This window comes from Hyla sarda, chromosome 10, assembly GCF_029499605.1.
Source record: "Hyla sarda isolate aHylSar1 chromosome 10, aHylSar1.hap1, whole genome shotgun sequence".
Classification (NCBI taxonomy): Eukaryota; Metazoa; Chordata; class Amphibia; order Anura; family Hylidae; genus Hyla; species Hyla sarda.
In genome coordinates this window covers 99,756,169-99,775,916 of record NC_079198.1, presented here as the reverse complement: position 1 = coordinate 99,775,916, position 19,748 = coordinate 99,756,169, and the positions used below count along the sequence as shown (strand labels likewise).

Below are 19,748 nucleotides of genomic sequence, written 5' to 3'. Positions count from 1 at the left end.
TCTGAACCATCATAACCATATTCATCATACAATGTACAGACAGTCCTCATGTGAAATGTGTCAATGACTCGAAGAACCGACCAATCAGAATGGGCATTTCACTGGTAACACCCTGTATTACTGAAGCGTATGCACTGACTGGCTGTTTGATAGCACCCCCTACAGTACAGGGAGGTATTACATGTCTGTAATACTCTACCTATGCCAAGGTTAGCTGCTCCTATGGACACCAAGTAAGAGCGGCTCCATTTTACTTTTTTAGGACATTACGTGTACTGTACAGGACCCTGAAGAAGCTCCTGTCCTCTACAAAGACAGTGATTACAGCTTCCAGCAGATCTTTCTTACTTTTATATGCAAGGACTTGCTTTATCTGTATGTGTTATCTATTTATTTTTCTTAAATCCTCACTTTTTCCTATTTTTTGGATGACATTTTGGGGGCTTCGGAACCAATTACCAGGTTTCCATAGAAATATGGTCTCAACATACAATGGTTTCAACATACAATGGTCGCCCTGGAACTGATTCATATTGTAACTTGTGTAACGGTGTAAATTCTTCCTCCATGGGGGCAGGTGTAGTCATTGGTAAACATGTAGTAAGGTTCGCACTTGGGTCCATGAACTTCTGGCTATGTTAAGGTAATAAGCAGCATAATATAGTAATTCCATTTTGCCATATATATCATAGGACAGGAATTATCTAATTACTAAAGACCTTCCGGACTGACGGAACGCCCCCTCGTGCCAATGCAGCTGACTACTTATGTATAGGATCCTGCAGTGATTATAGAGCATAGAGGCAGAATGTAAAATAACACAACTTGATCATATCTGATTGTACTATTCTAGATATAAACCAGTGTAATTAATGGCGCATCTCTCCAACATAGTCATTAAGCAACAAAGAATATGGAAATCTGTGATGAAGTGCAATGCTGTACTAGAGCAGGCAAAAAACAAGCGAGCTGTGATTTATGGCGTAAAACCTTGAATACGAAAACACCAAGATCAAACCAAATATCCTAATGATGTCTTAAGCTCCTCAACTAAAAATTATGGTTTTATGTGCTGTGAACTTGCACAATTTTCTGTAATTCTTTCTTCACGTAAAAAAAAAAAAAAAAATTATTACGGTTTAAGAATGAGATTAATTAGATTTAACTAGGAGAAATAAAAATGAAAGGGACGTGTTTAAATCAAATTAAATAACGTGGACTGTTAGAAAGAAGATGAACAATTCACCACCAAATTTATTATTTAATTTTCCATTAAAGGGGTACTCCGGTGGAAAATTATTTTCTTTTTGGAACACAGAGCTGTCTGCTGACATCATGACTAGTGTTGAGCGGCATAGGCCATATTCGAATTCGCGAACATTCGCGAATATATGGACGAATATTCGTCATATATTCGCGAATATTCGGCATATTCGTAACATGCTCGTTTTATTTTCGCATATGCGAAAATTTCACGTGTGCGAAAATGACATATGCGAAAATTAGCATATACAAAATAAATATAGCAATAATTCGCATATGCGAAAATATGCATACACTAATTTACGCATATGCGAATATTCGCACACGAATATTCGTAATTACGAATATATAACGCTATATTCGCGAATATGCGATATTCGCGAATAAAATTCGGATTGCGAATATTCGCGAGCAACACTAATCATGACCACAGTGCTCTCTGTCCAGAGTAGAAGGAAATCCCTATAGCAAACATATGCTGCTCTGGACATTCCCTAAAATGGACAGAGATGTCAGCAGAGAGCACTGTGGTCATGATGTCAGCAGAGAGCACTGTGTTCCAAAAAGAAAATAATTTCCTCTGTAGTATTCAGCAGCTAATAAGTACTAGAAGGATTAAGATTTTTGAATAGAAGTAATTTACAAATCTGTTTAACTTTATGGCACCAGTTCATTTAAAAAAAGAAAGTTTTCCACCGGAGTACCCCTTTAAAGGGGTACTCCGCCCCTGGCATCTTATCCCCTATCCAAAGGATAGGGGATAAGATGTTAGATCGCCGCGGTCCCGCTGCTGGGGACCCTGGGGATCGCCGCTGCAGCACCCTGCTACCATTACTGCGCAGAGCGAGTTCGCTCTGTGCGTAATGACGGGCGATACAGGGGCCGGAGCAGCGTGACGTCATGGCTCCGCCCCTCATGACATCACAGCCCGTCCCCTTAATGCAACTGCAACGACTGCCACGCCCCCTTCCGATAGACTTGTATTGACGGGGGCGGGCCGTGACGTCATGAGGGGTGGAGCCGTGACGTAACATATGCTCCAGCCCCTCTATTGCCCGTCATTACGTGCAGAGCAAACTCGCTCTGTGCAGTAATGATAGCGGGGTGCTGCAGCAGCGATCCCCGGGGTCCCCAGCAGCGGGACCGTTGCGATCTGACATCTTATTCCCTATCCTTTGGATAGGGGATACGATGTCTAGGGGCGGAGTACCCCTTTAACTATAGAAGATAGAAGTAGGCTTGCTTGGGTATATAGCTTGGGGGGTGGGGCTGGTTTGTATGTGCATCGGATACCAACAACCTTGCCTTGTCCAGGGTATTAAATGGCTGGGGCAGCAAAGTGAGTCCCGAATGAAGGAACCAATTCCAGGCGAAATCCTTTTGCAGAATCCCATTGATCTTAGAGCTCATTTACATCACGTTTTGGAGATATGGCAGCTGGATCGAGTGGGAGAATTGGATAACCAGCTTCTGCCGTATTCCTATCAGACCCGTGCTGCACCCTATTCATTTGGATCAGCCGGACGGAGTCAGTTAGTGAAGCTCGTCAGCTCATTTTTTCGTATCCGGTTTTGCCAGACTGAAAACCCCAAAAAGTTATATGAATGCCCCCTTAATGGAATTCTGCTGCTCAGTGCACACTACTGAAGTTTATAGCGGAACTTCTGTTGCGAATCAGAATTCTGACAATAAAATGATCATGTTATTTAGGAGCAATCTGCCCGAAAAAGCCCATTAGCCAGTAGGACTTTGATTTGCGCACCAAATACTGTGCTATATTAATCACGATTTTGGGCGGCACGGATCCGCTGATGGAATTCAGTGAGGAAATTTGTCTTAGTCTTAGATAGGATCTCCTATTGACTTAACCATATACCTCAGGGCTCTAGTGTGATTATTGGCCAAATAGACTGAAAATCAAGCTGTGCAATTAATGTGCCTGGCAATCAGCCGATGAACTTATTTTTATGTTTAAAAAATAAAAATAAAAAATCCTCATACATCAACTGCACATCTCTCTGTGTAATAGGAGATGTTCAGCTGACAAATGATAGTACAGTGGTCCCTCAAGTTACAATATTAATTGGTTCCAGGACGACCATTGTAAGTTGAAACCATTGTATGTTGAGACCAGAACTCTATGGAAACCTGGTAATTGGTTCTGAGGCCTCCAAAATGTCATCCAAAAATAGGAAAAAGTGAGAATTAAAGAAAAATAAGTAGATAACTAATAGAGATAAAGCAAATCCTTACATATAAAAGTAATAAAGATCTTCTGGGAGCTGTAAATCACTGTCTATGTCAGTGTTTCCCAAGCAGGGAGCCTCCAGCTGTTGCAAAACTACAACTCCCATCATGCCCGGACAGCCAAAGGCTGTCCGGGCATGCTGGGAGTTGTAGTTTTGCAACAGCTGGGGGCACCCTGCTTGGGAAACACTGGTCTATGTAGAGGACAGGAGCTTCTTCAGGGTCCTGTACAGTATACAGTGTCCTAAAAAAGTAACATGGAGCCGCCCCCACCTGGTGTCCAAAGTTGCAGGTAACCCTGGAACAGGTAAAGTGTACAGAACATGTAATACCTCACTGTACTGTAGGGGGCGCTACCAGACACCAGTCAGTGCATGCACTTCAGTAAAACAGGGTTTTTTTCAGTGAAATGCCCATTCTGATTGGTCAGTTCTTCCGGCCATTGATATGTTTCACAGATCTGGACTGTCCGTAGCATTGTATGTTGAGTCTGGTTTCAAGTTACAATGGTCCAGAAAAGACTGTTATATGTTGAAACTATTGTATGTTGAGGCCATTGTAAGTTGAGGGATCACTGTAAAGGGCTGGATAAATGAACCAGTAATAGTTAGGCGGCCCTGCCCTCACAATCCAAGCCATGTAATAGACTCTGTAAACTAGCACCGATCTAGGAGATCAGTACTTGTGTTGGGCAGGAGTAATACAACCTTAGGCTCTGTTTACACCACCTTCATGGCTGCCATTACAAAAAAAGTGAAAAGAAAAAAAAAAATAAGTGAAAAAAGATGATTTAACCCCTCACCTAATAAAAGTTTGAATCACCCCCCTTTTCCCATAAAAAAACAACTGTGTAGATAAAAATAAACATATGTGGTATCGCCGCGTGCGTAAATGTCTGAACTATAAAAATATATCATTAATTAAACCGCACGGTCAATGGTGTACACGCAAAAAAATTCCAAAGTTCAAAATTGCGTATTTTTGATCACTTTTTATACTGTTAAAAAATGAATAAAAAATGATCAAAAAGTCCGATCAAAACAAAATTGTTACCGATAAAAACTTCAGATCACATCGCAAAAAATTTACCCTAATACCGCCCATTATGCTGAAAAATTAAAAAGTTATAGGGGTCAGAATGTGACAATTTTAAATGTTTTCATTTTCGTGCATGAGGTAATGATTTTTTCCAGAAGTAAGACAAAATCAAACCTATATAAGTAGGGTATCGTTTTAATCGTATGGACCTACAGAATAAAGATAATGTGTCATTTTTACTGAAAAAAATTACTGAGAAGAAACGGAAGCCCCCAAAAGTTGCAAAACTGTGTTTTTTCCTCAATTTTCTCACATAATGATTTTTATTTTGGTTTCGCCATAGATTTTTGGGTAAAATGACTGATGTCATTATAAAGGAGAATTGGTGGCGCAAAAAATAAGCCATGGATTTTTAGGTGCAAAATTTAAAGGGTTATGATTTTTAAAAGGTAAGGAGGAAAAAACGTAAGTGCAAGAACGGGAAAACGAGACGCCATTGCCGTTACCTGGTATGCCTTGTGTATGTTTATTAGCTACGCAGGTCCTGGTATAATAGTTTATTGGTTTAATTAAACCCTAATGTAATAAGTAATAAAGCGCTCTTAATACAAACCCCCTGTACATACGGCAGGTAGAAGAGGCACAAATTCCATTAGTAATTCCCTTCAAAGATCACTTGTGTCAATCCTAATATGTTCTCTGGATCTCTCCCTGTGGATCGCCAGGAAACTATTATATGCAGATCTGCTTTGTGACAGAGAATCTCGCAGCCTTTCTCATTTGCATCTCTAGCTTCATAAATGGTTTTAATTATCCCTCAGCAAATTTGCACCAGTTTCTCGGATTGTGAGCACGGCCGCGTAGTCACCAGGATGATCAAGAGCTTACCTTGACGCTTCCCTCCTGCATAATATATATAACTCACCTGCATTACTTCTCCTTCCTTTGGGAAGCATCTGAAATCTTTCATTCCCCTAAACGTACCAGGAGAGCAATTATTTTTACCTTTCATTGCGCTATTATTTTTTTAGTATTGATTTTACTGCTTTATATCTAAGGCGCTAACACTATAAGTTTCTGTGTCGAGGTAACAAGAATGTTCAGATGGTTGAAACTCCAACCTAAAAATCTAATTTGAAGGCTAAGGTTACAAAAAAAACAATCTTGAACCCAAATCCCCTGACTCCCAATTCTCTACCATAGCAACCAATCCCGACTTATCTGGCCAAAAACCTCTAAGCTACGCTAGCATAAATACGACAAGGGCTTGGAGATTGCAGAAGAGAGATAACAGGGACATCGAGTGCACATGCTGCTCCTCCGCTTTTATCATAACCAACACTAAAACATTGATCACTGGAGACTATTGATACATAAAGGGGGGCTGGGATTTTTATTTGGAGTATTTTTGTAGAAATAATATTGGATTTTTTTTTGCAGCAGTGACCTATTGATGAAGTACTCCAAGATAGATCTGTATTTGTTTACAGAGAAAAGCTGAAAAGCTGGGTGTTACATGGCATTTATTATAAGGGTAATTTGGAGAGAAACATTTGTTTCTTCAGCATAAACATTTTGCACAATTTTGCTACTCTATGCTGGAGCAGGGAATGATATATTCCCAGCTTTGCACTGCTCAGTTCACTTACTAGTGCAGTCTGCCATCTACTGGAGACTTTATGTAATTGCAGGGTAATAACACAACAATAATCCCAGGGGGTTACACTGATTTTGGGGCACAGAAATAAAGACTGCACAAGAAGTTTGCACATTTTTGCCACTCTATGCTGATGCAGGGAATTATAAATTATTTTCTGCAACAAGCTCTGGATCTAGTCAACTTGCAGGCAGATTCCTCGGAGCTGCTGCAGCACCCAGGGGACCAGATCCTGACAGGTTGTTTGCTTTGTGTCCTCTCTTTCTACTCTTTGCTGAACTGCAAGAATCCAAGATGGCCACCAGCACATGTACAGCACAGGTATCTTCTTCCCCAGCTCAACTCACTGCTCAGTTTATTTGCCTGTGCAATCTGCCATCTCCTGGACACTAAATGTAATTGCAGGGTAATAACATAACAGTGATCCCAGGGGGTTACACTGACATCATGAAAACACAGGTTTTGGTGAACAAAGATTGAGTTTAAACAAAAATTTTAAGAATTTTGCCAATCTATGCTGGTGCAGGGAATGATAAATTCCCACCTATGTGTTGAAAAAATTACAGTTATGGCTTTTGCTGCAGATCTGCAGGACTTTCACTGCAAAACTCCACAACAGTAACATTCTATTGCAGATTCTTCTACTGACTAGGACTTGCTTTCTTGGACTGCAAAAAAATCTGCAGCATATCTGCTACAAAAACTGACATGCTGCGGTTTTAAAATGTTATTGTCAAAATAATAAACTACAATGACACAGACTAGGTCCGGGGGCAGTAGGATAACAGACAGACTAACAAAGAAAGACTAAACACTCACACAATAAGTCCAATGTCAGCTATCTGCGTCTGAAGCCAGGAGATGTCACAGTACAAAATCGCTAATACCAGGGAGAATAGTCAAAGTGAGGAGCCAAAGGTTCAAAAAGCCAGATATAACAAATACAGATAGCTAGAGTACAAACTGAGCTCTATAGCAAGTACAGAGTAGACTGCCAGCTTATATGGAGCCAGAACAGGTGCTCCAATCAAGGTCAGCTGACCAGTCCAGACAGTCTGGCGTAACCCAGCAACAAAAAACAACAAAGAACCTGTCAGAACCTTTTAACCCTATAGGTCCTGACATATAGTTTTTATTTGTACTGTATCTGTTCAACTTTTGGTTTTTGCTTAAAATACTGACCAAAGTACTATAGTGAACTTAGCCTTATAGGGCTTTTGTTTCATTATGTAAGCTAACTTTTTAGACACTGTACTTGGAAATATCTAGGCACGGTCCTGCCAGCACTTTCTTCTGTAGTGATTTTACTGTATCATTTAAATGGAAACAATCTTTTAAACAAACTTTGCATAAATCAATAGTGCAAACAATCAATAGCAAATACAGGAAGCTGTGTATCTTATCTGAGAAAAATGATTTTGTCTCCAATAGTTCTCCGCATCTTGTCTCTCTTGCCTCCTGCGCTGATCATTCATTTCCAATTCACTGCTAAAACTCTTAAGAGATGAAAAGTAATATAAGCTCAGGAGGGATGAGTTACATTCTACCTATAGATTAGTCTATAGTAAAAGTAGGGGGATGAGGAGGAAAGAGGAGGTACAGTGAGAGATAGAGACACAGAGATGCTGCATGCTCTAGTAAAGTGTTTTACTGTTTTTTTGGCCCCGGTGGTAAGGGGAGGTTGTAAACTGATGCTCTAAAGGTGCTTTGCCTTCATAAACCTTATTTCGAATGCACAGGATTGAGGATAAGTGTATAATGGTGCGCGTGTTTGACAGCTGGGGTCTTCACACCATCTCAAGAACAGGACTTATAAAGCTCTCATCTGGATCTGCTGTGTGCATACTTGACTGCCACTCTTTTAGTTGTCAATGGGAGTTTAGAAGATAGCTGAGTACAGCACTTTGCTATTTTCAATACTTTCACAGACAGTGAAAGGGTCAAGTATGCGCACCCATTCCCACATACCCGATCACACAGTGTCCCCTATCCTGTGAATAGTGGTTAAGTGCTGAACTGAAATGTCCAAAAGGGTCGCAATAGAACCCTCAAATACCACCTTAAAATGTAGCGTTGATTATGTTTTAATAAATAGATATCCAAAAGTAATAATAATGAGATGATAATACTGCGCTACACACATGATGCCACTGTACTATCAAACAATACTAGACTGAAACTCATTTTTCGGAATGAGAATACAACTTGGAATTTTTGATCTGATGTGATTTTTTTATACGCTGCTTGAATGGACAACTTCTAGTGGCCGACCAATATAAGGTCACTAACAGAAGATATTATTATTATTTATATCGGACCCTTGGCCCCAGGGCACTTAACATTTGATAAAGGTAACAGTATATAACACTAACAAGGGACCATTGAGCATTACACAGAGTAACTTGCCGGCTGACAGAGGGGGAGAGGGCCCTGTACACAAGGGGTCACAATCTACAAGGAAAGGGGAAGGAAACAGTAATTGAGGGGACAGCAAGTCATCTGTGGGCAGGTCGTAAAGTAGCCATTAGTGGTGGATTATTAATGGTCATAGGCTTGCTTGAATAGATGGGTCTTCAGGTTGCTTTTGAAGGTCTTGATGGTGCATGAGAGCTGGATGTGCCGGGGAAGCGAGTTCCAGTGTATGGGGAAAGCTCGGGAGAAGTCTTGGAGATGGTCTTGTGAAGTGCAGACAAGGGGGGGAGCATAGGCGGACGTCTTGAGATGATCAGAGATTACGTGCGGGGCAGTATAGGGAGATCAGGTCAGAGATGTATGAAGAGGACAGGTTGTAGATAGCCTAAAAGGTCACACCCACCATTTTGGATGTCAGTAGTCTTAGTCCCCAATGACGTTCCTGAAACAAAACATGTAGGCAGGGCTTCAATTTGTCATTTCAAAAAGGAATATGGAGTCTATATTATAATCCAGACCATAGCATACAGTTTAGTGTCTCCCAGCCAGGTCTAGTACAGTAGCATGATGTGTAGTGCAGTATTAATGTCTCACACGTGAGGCACCTATTACTTTTGTATATATTTTATTTAAAGATTATAAAAGCTAAGTTTTAAGGAGGTATTTGAGGATGCTAGAGTAGCCCTTTAGTCCCTTTCAGTTCACTAGTTATTATTTACACTCCTCCACATTGTTTTGAGTGGTCTAGTGGATAAGTGGTCAAAGTGACAATAAGGCTACATATGACAATTTCTTCATTTCAGTAAATATAAATATTAGTTACTGACAAACATTTATAAAACTCAGAACATTTAAAGAACAAAAATAATAACTTGTTCACTCCACACGCAGAGATTTTTCTCAAAACAATACCTGGCATTCTTCTTGATGGCAATTCAATACTTGAGAGGATCACATCTATTTGTCTAAAATATGATATTCTTTCTATTTATGTATTGAGTTGTTTAAGGTCATAAACCTATGTGCCCTTGTTAAAGGTCTAGTACTGTGTACAAAACACATCAATAGAAGGACTGTGCATTTAAAGCTAATTACACGTCCTCCAAGGCCCTTTACTATTCCCTGAAGGCCGTGTTATCATCTTCTTCATGTTTATTTGTTTCTGTCGCTGTAATACACGTATAAATACTAATTTAACATCTGATTATATATGTTAACAGTGTGCAATTGGCATGAAATGATTCTTCAGACGTAGCTTATGTTTAATTACCTTTAATCTGTGCGTACTCTTACATCGGCGGACCCCATACTGTGTAAAGAACAATGTATTGATCAGTATGACAGAAATCAGAAAGATGTAGCTACTAGTGTTGAGCGGCATAGGCCATATTCGAATTCGCGAATATTCGCGAATATATGGACGAATATGCGCCATATATTCGCGTATATTCGCATATTCGCGAATATTTGCATTTTATTTTCGCAAGTGCGAAAACATTCGCGTATGCGAATATTTACAGATGTGATAATTCGCATATGAGCAAATTAGCACATGCAAATGTTCGCATATGCGAAAACTCGCCCGCCAGTCTCACACAGTAGTATTAGAGCCTTCTTTACACCACACAAGCTGGAAGCAGAGAGGGATGATCACTGTGATGTGTACTGTGAAAAAAAAAAAAAAAAAAAAACGAATATTCGTAATTACGAATATATAGCGCTATATTCGCGAAATTCGCGAATTCGCGAATATGTGATATTCGCGAATAATATTCGAATTGCGAATATTCGCGAGCAACACTAGTAGCTACTTGAGAGAATCATTTCTTCATGTAAAACACTTGTTGCTTTATTCACCATTAGACGTTATGTTCCATAAATATTGTGGCTTCCGTCAATGTGTGACCAAAATACATGGTTTGGGAAACTTTTTCACAGCGTAATTTTTATTAATTTTATCTATAACAAGGAGGCATCCTATACATCTTTGAAAAAAAATCCTACACCAGACTGGGATTCTTTACTGTAAGAGCAGTGAAAGTATGGAACTCTCTGCCGGAGGAAGTGGTCATGGTGAACTCAATAAAAGAGATCAAAAGGGGCCTGGAGGCAGCGCTAAAGAGTAAGGCAACGTTTACATTACAGTATTTCCAAGCATACAAACAAAAGCCTCGTGTTACGTAATGCACTCCAGCCACACACGCTGGCCGTGAGCGCTAGTGTTGAGCGGCATAGGCCATATTCGAATTCGCGAATATTCGCGAATATACGGTCGAATATTCGTCATATATTCGCGAATATTCGCATATTCGTTATATTCTCGTTTTATTTTCGCGCATGCGAAAATTAGCATATGTTAATATTCGCATATGCGAATTTCCGCACGCCAGTCTCACACAGTAGTATTGGAGTCTTCTTTACACCACACGAGCTGGAAGCAGAGAGGGGTGATCACTGTGATGTGTACTGTGAAGGAAAAAAAAAAAAAAAAAAAACAATATTCGTAATTACGAATATATAGCGCTATATTCGCGAAATTCGCGAATTCGCGAATATGCGATATTCGCGAATAATATTCGAATTGCGAATATTCGCGAGCAACACTACACAGTAGTATTGGAGTCTTCTTTACACCACACGAGCTGGAAGCAGAGAGGGGTGATCACTGTGATGTGTACTGTGAAGGAAAAAAAAAAAAAAAAAAAACAATATTCGTAATTACGAATATATAGCGCTATATTCGCGAAATTCGCGAATTCGCGAATATGCGATATTCGCGAATAATATTCGAATTGCGAATATTCGCGAGCAACACTAGTGAGCGCATGGTCCCCTTACCTGCTGCTGCCGACGGGGCAGGGACTCGCATCGCTGGACGCACCCACATGCGAGCCCCAGTCCGTCACTCTCCGGGTGTTTCTCCTGCCTCCACCTCTGCCTCTCTGCTCCAGTGCGTGTGTCCCCATCCCCAAGGGTGCACATGCGCCAGAGCTTTAATATTTAAAGGGCCAGTACGCTCATTAGTGTAGTTCACCTGTGGCTCATTAATAAATTCCTCCATTTTCCTCACTCCTCTGCTGGATCTTTGTTGCCTTGTGACTTAGAGAAAGCATTCCTCCGTATTGCCTTGCCATGTATCTGATCCCTTGCTTTGTGACTTTGACTTTGCTCCTCTGCCGCCTGCTTACTGAACTCCTGCTACGTCCTGATTATGCTACTGTGCCGCCTGCCCTGACCTTCTGCTATCCAGTCTATGAGCTGCCTTATCCCTCCTGTGCCTTGCATCTCCTCAGCCGCCTGTGTGGTCGAGCCGTGCCAGGGGTAGCGACCTGGGTGCCGCCTGCCGCTTTGCGGCGGGCTCTGGTGAAAACCAGCGGCACCTTTGACTCCGCTCCCTGGTACGGTCTGAGTCATCTGCCACACAGGTCCAGTGGATCCACATCCACCGGGGTTCTGTCTTCTGAAATCTGAGTGTTACACCTCGGAGGATCTTGAAAAATACTTTTGTTTGCCAAAACACGTTGGTCTAAATTTCACCCATTTTTTGTACCCCTACTATTTTTTAATGAAGAAATAAATAAAGCTTATGTATTTTACATATACTGGTGTCCAGAAGTGCTGAGGATCCTATACTCTTCAGCGAGTGAAGTTTTGTTTCCTACCTACCTTGTTTGTGGCCTCAACGCCCTGACAGCACCTGGGCCAGAGGGGAATCGTGATTTTGCATGTTTGAGTAGGTGAGCAGACTTTTCCCTATGTTTATGCTTTGATGATGAAATTTTATATAATGTATATTTTTCTGTATCATGCGATTTATCACATGACAATATAATAAACTTAGGTACTTTGCTCTAAAACAGCGCCAAAGTGAACACAGTATGTGAAATATGGAGCACTCCGCAACTGCCTGCTACAGATATAAATAGATTGAGTGTTAGATTATTGGTAGATAGATAGATAGATAATTGATTGATAGATAGATAGATAATTGATAGATAGATAGATGATAGATTGATGTCCCCATGGATCTATTATAATTTACCACAGAAACTGGCATGAATTGTACCCCACACACAGCCACAGGTGTCTGTTTAAAAAAATTAAAAATGTGTAGTTCAACAATGTTTAGCTATAGACCATTGTATGAAATGCCAGATTTACTGAATCTGCTCCATAGAGCTCAACTGTAAATGTTATTTTATAAAAATTGGCCTACTTTATGCCAGAAGTTGTGTACCAAAATTGGAGTGAATTTTTGGTGCATGACATTATACCTAGACCATGCCTCTTCCGATAAAGCCACTCCCCTTTGATAACAAGCCATGCCCCCTTTAATGAGAAATTCATGTATCTAAAAAGTGTACAAAACACATTAAAAAAAGTTTAAATCACACTAAAAATGTATAATATACGGTAGTAAGTCATATAGATCAGATTTGTGGTGCAAATTATGCCTAAATTATGGCGCATTTGCAAGAGCAAACATCACCCTTTGTATACCTGAAAAATTAACTAGCATGTAAAAAAAAACAAAAAAACATGTTTTAAACATTTTAAAAACTTAAAATAAAACTCACATTGGTCACCCAAAATGGCTTACAATGCTCAGTTCTGCTCTATAATGTCTCCATGCTGCTGCTGCTGTTTCTGAGAGTGTGTTATAGAGATACAGGGGGGCAGGACCCCCTCTTCTGTGTGTGCTCTGTGTATGATAACCATCATAAAGGCTAGTCTTCTATCCTTCACCTACATTCTCAGGGACAAGTAAAAAATTTAAGATGTAACCTGCAATAGGGAAAACCGATAAAAAAAAAAATGCCATATGCAAGATATAGGACAGTCTGTAATAGTGCAAATTCTTATGTATATACATGTGACAGCTTCTTAAAAAGATAACAGAAAGTACATGTACCGTACAGTTTAAATATAGACCAGACATAATCCTTTCCCTGCTCCTTCTTTATTATAGCGCAGACACTTAAATGAGGTCAGCTCCACCTTTCCATTTATACAATGAATGCCCATAGTAACCAGCTACACATTATCACTGGCACTTGCTGTATGAAATAGTAAACACCTTATACACATGATAATAACCCCAGCTATATGGACATAGAATAGCTTGGGCATCATGTGGACTTTCACCTTTGTGCATGCACAATATGACTAGTTCTTTTTCGCCGTATAAGACGCACTTTTTCTTCCCCGGGGGGGGGGGGGGGGGAGTTGGTGCGTCTTATACGGCGAATACACACCTATCGGGTCGGTCCCTGCGGCCATCAATGGTCGCGGTGATGCCCTGTATTAACCCTTCAGAAGCGGCGATCAAAGCTGACTGCTGCGTCTGAAGCGAAAGTGACAGTAACCCGGCTGCTCAGTTGGGCTGTTCGGGACCGCCGTGGTGAAATCGCGGCGTCCCGAACAGCTTACAGGACACCGGGAGGGACCTTACCTGCCTCCTCAGTGTCTGCTCCGTGCCGGGATCCCCTGCATGGCCGGTGCTCTCCTTCGACGTCATCACGTCGTCACGCACACCGTCCCGTCATCCAATAGGAGCGGCGTGCGTAGCGACGTGATGACGGCGACGGAGAGCATGGATCCCGGGGAAGAAGACGTCTGGAGCGTCGGGGACACCACGGGGACGTGGCGACAGCGATGGAGCGACATCCAGGTCAGCGGTGACGGGTCCGGAGCGGCGGGGACACATGAGTATTACCTCCTATCCAGTGGTCTTTAACCTGCGGACCTCCAGATGTTGCAAAACTACAACTCCCAGCATGCTGGGAGTTGTAGTTTTGCAACATCTGGAGGTCCGCAGGTTGAAGATCACTGTTGGGTGCAGAATCTTTTTTTTCCCTAGATTTTGCACCTTTAAAATTGGGTGCGTCTTATATGCCGGTGCATCCTATAGGGCAAAAAATACGGTACATTTATTCAGTGACTGCACGTTATGTTTTACATTCATAAATTATCCTCATTGTGAATTTGCATTCTTTTAAGAGCTTCCGTGCCATAGAGGTAGCCTAGGACAGTGGTCTTTTTGAAACATCTGGAGGTCTGCAGGTTGAAGACCACTGGCCTAGGATATGCAGCACATCAACATCTGGAGGACTAGTGGTTGCCAATCCTTGGAATTCCGTATTAGACTTAAGACCTTGAATGTAGGTCATGAGTAAGTGAAGAACACAAAACGCACTGTTATATTCGCAGCTGACAACGCTGGCACATGCTTGGAAGTCATCGTAGCATCATATATTCACCAGGGAGCTTAGTGTGACCCAAGTTTTCTTTGTATTGATTTTTATTAAAAATCCATTGCAGCAAAAGGTTTTATTTCGAGGAAATGGAAGATTATAGTATTACGGCCAATGCTATATATGGTCATTAAATTCTATACATCTGTCAATACACATAAGCAGCTGTTAATACCGTCCCCCAACTCCAGATGATAAGCAAAAGCTTATTCTTCTCTACTTGTCTTGTAATTCTATTCTGGGTAAGCCCCAGGCAGCCCCTCTACCTTTCTATGCTGCATTTTGTGCTGAGGATATAGAACTTAGAATCAAATGTATGCACTTTGGAAGTGATGGGAAACAGTGATGCGTCTGTTTCCATGGTGATTACCGAGGCTCCCGTATACAGATAATTAGTTGTTAACATGACACATGACTGTTGTATTTAATCCTCTGTTTCAGCATGTGCTTTCTCTCACCTATTGTTTTTCCCCTCAATGTTTAAGTTATTGCAACACATAATATATGCACTAGATAGGAGAGTGCTTCCAATCTTTGTGCACTGGACATTGCACACAGGAGGATGCTCCCAGTCTTTGTTCACTGGAAATTTTATAAGAAAGTGCTTTCCAGCTTTCTTGCACTGGCTATTGCATTGGAGAGTGCTCCCAAAATGTGTGCACTGGCCAATCAGTAGGAGACTGCTCCCAATGTTTGTGAACTGGTCATTCAGGAGGAGAGTGCTCCTAACATTTGTGCACTGGTCAATCAGTAGAAGAGTGCTTCTAACCTTTGTGCACTGGACTCAGTATAGGAGAGTGCTCCCAACATTTGTGCACTGGTCATTCAGCAGGAGAGTGCTCCCAACATTGGTGCACTGGACATTCAGTAGGAGAGTGCTCCCAGCAGTTGTGCACTGGTGATTCAGTAGGAGAGTGCTCCTAACCTTTGTGCACTGGACTCAGTATAGGAGAGTGCTCCCAACATTTGTGCACTGGTCATTCAGCAGGAGAGTGCTCCCAACATTGGTGCACTGGACATTCAGTAGGAGAGTGCTCCCAGCAGTTGTGCACTGGTGATTCAGTAGGAGAGTGCTCCTAACCTTTGTGCACTGGACTCAGTATAGGAGAGTGCTCCCAACATTTGTGCACTGGTCATTCAGCAGGAGAGTGCTCCCAACATTGATGCACTGGACATTCAGTAGGAGAGTTCTCCCAGCATTTGTGCACTGGTGATTCAGTAGGAGAGTGATCCCAGCATTTGTGCACTGGTGATTCAGTAGAAGAGTGCTCCTAACCTTTGTGCACTGGACTCAGTATAGGAGAGTGCTCCCAACATTTGTGCACTGGTCATTCAGCAGGAGAGTGCTCCTAACATTTGTGCACTGGACATTCAGTAGGAGAGTGCTCCCAGAAGTTGTGCACTGGTGATTCAGTAGGAGAGTGCTCCCAGCATTTGTGCACTGGTGATTCAGTAGAAGAGTGCTCCTAACCTTTGTGCACTGGACTCAGTATAGGAGAGTGCTCCCAACATTTGTAGAGCAAAGAGAGATGGATCCAGCTCGGTGCAGATAAAATGATTTTAATCCATAGGACAAGGAGAATACAAGTAACGCATTTCAAGCGCTGTACGCGCTCTTAGTCATACCCCAACATTTGTGCACTGGTCATTCAGCAGGAGAGTGCTCCCAACATTTGTGCACTGGACATTCAGTAGGAGAGTGCTCCCAGCAGTTGTGCACTGGTGATTCAGTAGAAGAGTGCTCCTAACGTTTGTGCACTGGACTTAGTATAGGAGAGTGCTCCCAACATTTGTGCACTGGTCATTCAGTAGGAGAGTGCTCCTAACCTTTGTGCACTGTACATTCCATAGGAGAGTGCTTCCAACCTTTGTGCACTGTACATTCCATAGGAGAGTGCTCCCAACCTTTGTGCACTGTACATCCCATAGGAGAGTACTCTCAACCTTTGTGCACTGTACATTCCATAAGAGAGTGCTCCCAACCTTTGTGCACTTGACATTGTATTGGGAAGTGCTCCCAATCTTTGTGCACTGTACATTCCATAGGAGAGTTCTCCCAACCTTTGTGCACTTGACATTGTATAATAAAGTGCTCCCAACCTTTGTGCACTGTACATTCCATAGGAGAGTGCTCCCAACCTTTGTGCACTTGACATTGTATAGGAAAGTGCTCCCAACCTTTGTGCACTTGACATTGTATAGGAAAGTGCTCCCAACCTTTGTGCACTGGTCGTTTTATAGGAGAGTGCTCCCAGCATTTGTGAACTGATCATTCAATAGGAGAGTGCTCCTAATCTTTGTGCACTGGATATTGCATAAGAGAGTACTCTTAACCTTTGTGCACTGGTCATTCGGGAGAATGCCCCCAACCTTTGTGCACTGGTCAATACACCCCAGACATTGAATTGAAATGTATCCATAAAGGCATTTATTCTTGTAACCCCCCAGCAGAACCCTGCAAGGTGTTCATCACTTCAGGTTCAGGGGTGTCAGGCAGACATGGAAAGGTTGCATGGTCCAATCACAGTGATCTTCCACCTTATGCTCATCTCTTTAAATACTGCAGCACCTGACAGCTAAGTGTTGATAATAATTAAATTGTGAGGGAACCAACCTTCTGGCACCATAGGAAAAGAGCGATGTAAATAGCCCTCCTCCCTCCTTATGTACTCAGTGGCACAGGAGAGCACATTGACAGGACACAGGGCATAGAAGGCGAATCCTTAGTGGCTGCTCGAATCAGTGGATAAAATTCAAACTAGCTTCCCATAGAAACAGACAATTGCACATGAGATCCTCCACTTGCTGAGAAAAGCAGAGAGAGAGAGAGAGAGAGGGAGAGAGACAGAGGCAGCGCAAAGAAGAGGACAATGATGGGAGAATTTACATCCTAACACAAGCAGCTCTTCTGTCTACACCAGAAAATGGATTTGGGAAGCCTACCACAGAAGCACAGTAGGTAGTCTTTATTTTCATGACTTTGAATGTTTCTTTTATATCGTCCTTTCTGCTCCTTTAATGGTGTCCCTCTACCACCTGTCCTCACTGCTCCGTTACCTGTAACCAAATACACTGCTCAGTCTTCTCAATGCCATGTCAATGTTACCTCTACTGTTTTATAGCTTTTAGCCAATTTAGGGCACAAAAAGTCAACCAGACCTAAAAGAAAAAAAAAAGAAAAGTCAATACTGCAACAATCTATAGCTTTACTTTGGGTACAGTCAATTCTCGTAACGTTTCCAGATGTAGCAAAGCTGAGTTTGTCAGATTCCGCAAAGTTGGTTTTGCCTTACGTGATATCACGAGCCTTACGTTTTCTCATGAGTCTTACGTTATATTGTGATATAATTTTTTACACAGGACTGCAGCTTTGCTACGTTACATCATGATATAATCGATTTACCTGTGCTTTTACACAGGACTGCAGCTTTACTACGTTGTATCATGATAGCCTATTTACTTGTGGTTTTACGCAGGACTGCAGTTTTACTATGTTGTATCATGATAACCTATTTACCTGTGGTTTTACACAGGACTGCTGCTTTGCAACATTGTATCATGATAACCTATTTACCTGTGGTTTTACACAGGATTGCAGCTTTGCTATGTTATATCATGATATAATCGATTTACCTGTGGTTTTACACAGGACTGCAGCTTTACTACATTGTATCATGATAACCTATTTACCTGTGGTTATACACAGGACTGCAGTTTTACTACATTGTATCATGATAACCTATTTTCCTGTAGTTTTACACAGGACTGCAGCTTTACTACGTTATATCATGATAATTCATTTACCTGTGGTTTTACAAAGAACTTCTGCTTTACTACGTTTAATTTTGGTATTTTCTATTTACCTGTGGTTTTACACAGGACTGCAGACAAACCTTTTACACATGTGGCGTGTGTATATATATATATATATATATATATATATATATATATATATATATAGGCTATTTTTGTTATCTTTCCTGATATAACTTAGTAGACACCTGACTTTATGTAAGTATTTCAAAATGTGGAGAAGGTGTTTGCTGCATCTTTACCATATATTAGAACAGTGTTTCCCAACCAGGGTGCCTCCAGCTGTTGCAAAACTACAACTCCTGGCACGCCCGGACAGCCTTTGGCTGTCCGGGCATGCTAGGAGTTGTAATTTTGCAACAGCTGGAGGCACCCTGGTTGGGAAACACTGTACCAGGATGACATTATTCTTCAAGAGTCAGCTGCCTACATCTATATAGGCGATGGTTGGCTCCTCACAGGTAAACTTTACTCCTTTTAAGACCACTAACTTGACCCATTCATGTTCGTAAAATGCAAACAAATCAGCAAACCTTTAGACGTGTAGCTATGGCAATGTGACTCCGGCAGGTCCAGGAGATGCTTCAGCCTTCAGCACTCTCCCTGCTCACTAGATGCTCACTTTTTTTTTTGTCAGTGTCAGTCAGAGGACACGATGCCAAGGCTCCAGTCCCTGCTTCACACGGCGGGGAGGCTGATAGCTTGTGACATAGTTAAGCTCTACGAATCTATGGCAAGCGCTGGAAGCATCCAAACCGGTGTCTCCGAATTCTCCCTTGTAATGACTTCTCGGCACCTAATAAGTTAAAAAGAAAAAAATGCCTTCACTTATATTTATGCAGCACCAGCAGAAGCGAAAAAAAATAAAAAAATCATCCTCTCATGTGCACCACACACCAGCAGCAGCAAGCAGCATTATTATTAATGCACGCTCCCCGCGACACAGACAATAGAAAGGAGTTAATGATCATTAGAAATAAATGGCTTTTTATAAGGAGTCTTCTTGTTGATGGCTGTCACTACTGTTCCATGCAAAGTGCATCGAAGATATTTTATTTATTTTT

At 41.6% G+C, this 19,748-nt stretch overlaps 1 protein-coding gene across 4 annotated transcripts in view; it reads left to right on the top strand.

Annotated features, from left to right (window-relative positions):
• PLCH2 (phospholipase C eta 2) overlaps positions 1 to 19,748 on the top strand; it is a 768,337-nt gene that overhangs the window by 174,145 nt on the left and 574,444 nt on the right. Inside the window, exon 1 of one of the 4 annotated variants that reach the window (XM_056543368.1) lies at positions 17,481 to 17,826. The exons of 2 other annotated variants lie outside the window; for them this stretch is intronic. The gene's annotated coding sequence lies outside the window, so the exon portion shown is untranslated. Of the gene's footprint in view, positions 1 to 17,480; positions 17,831 to 19,748 lie in introns of those variants that run through there. One more of the 4 variants, XM_056543370.1, reaches the window with a different exon arrangement.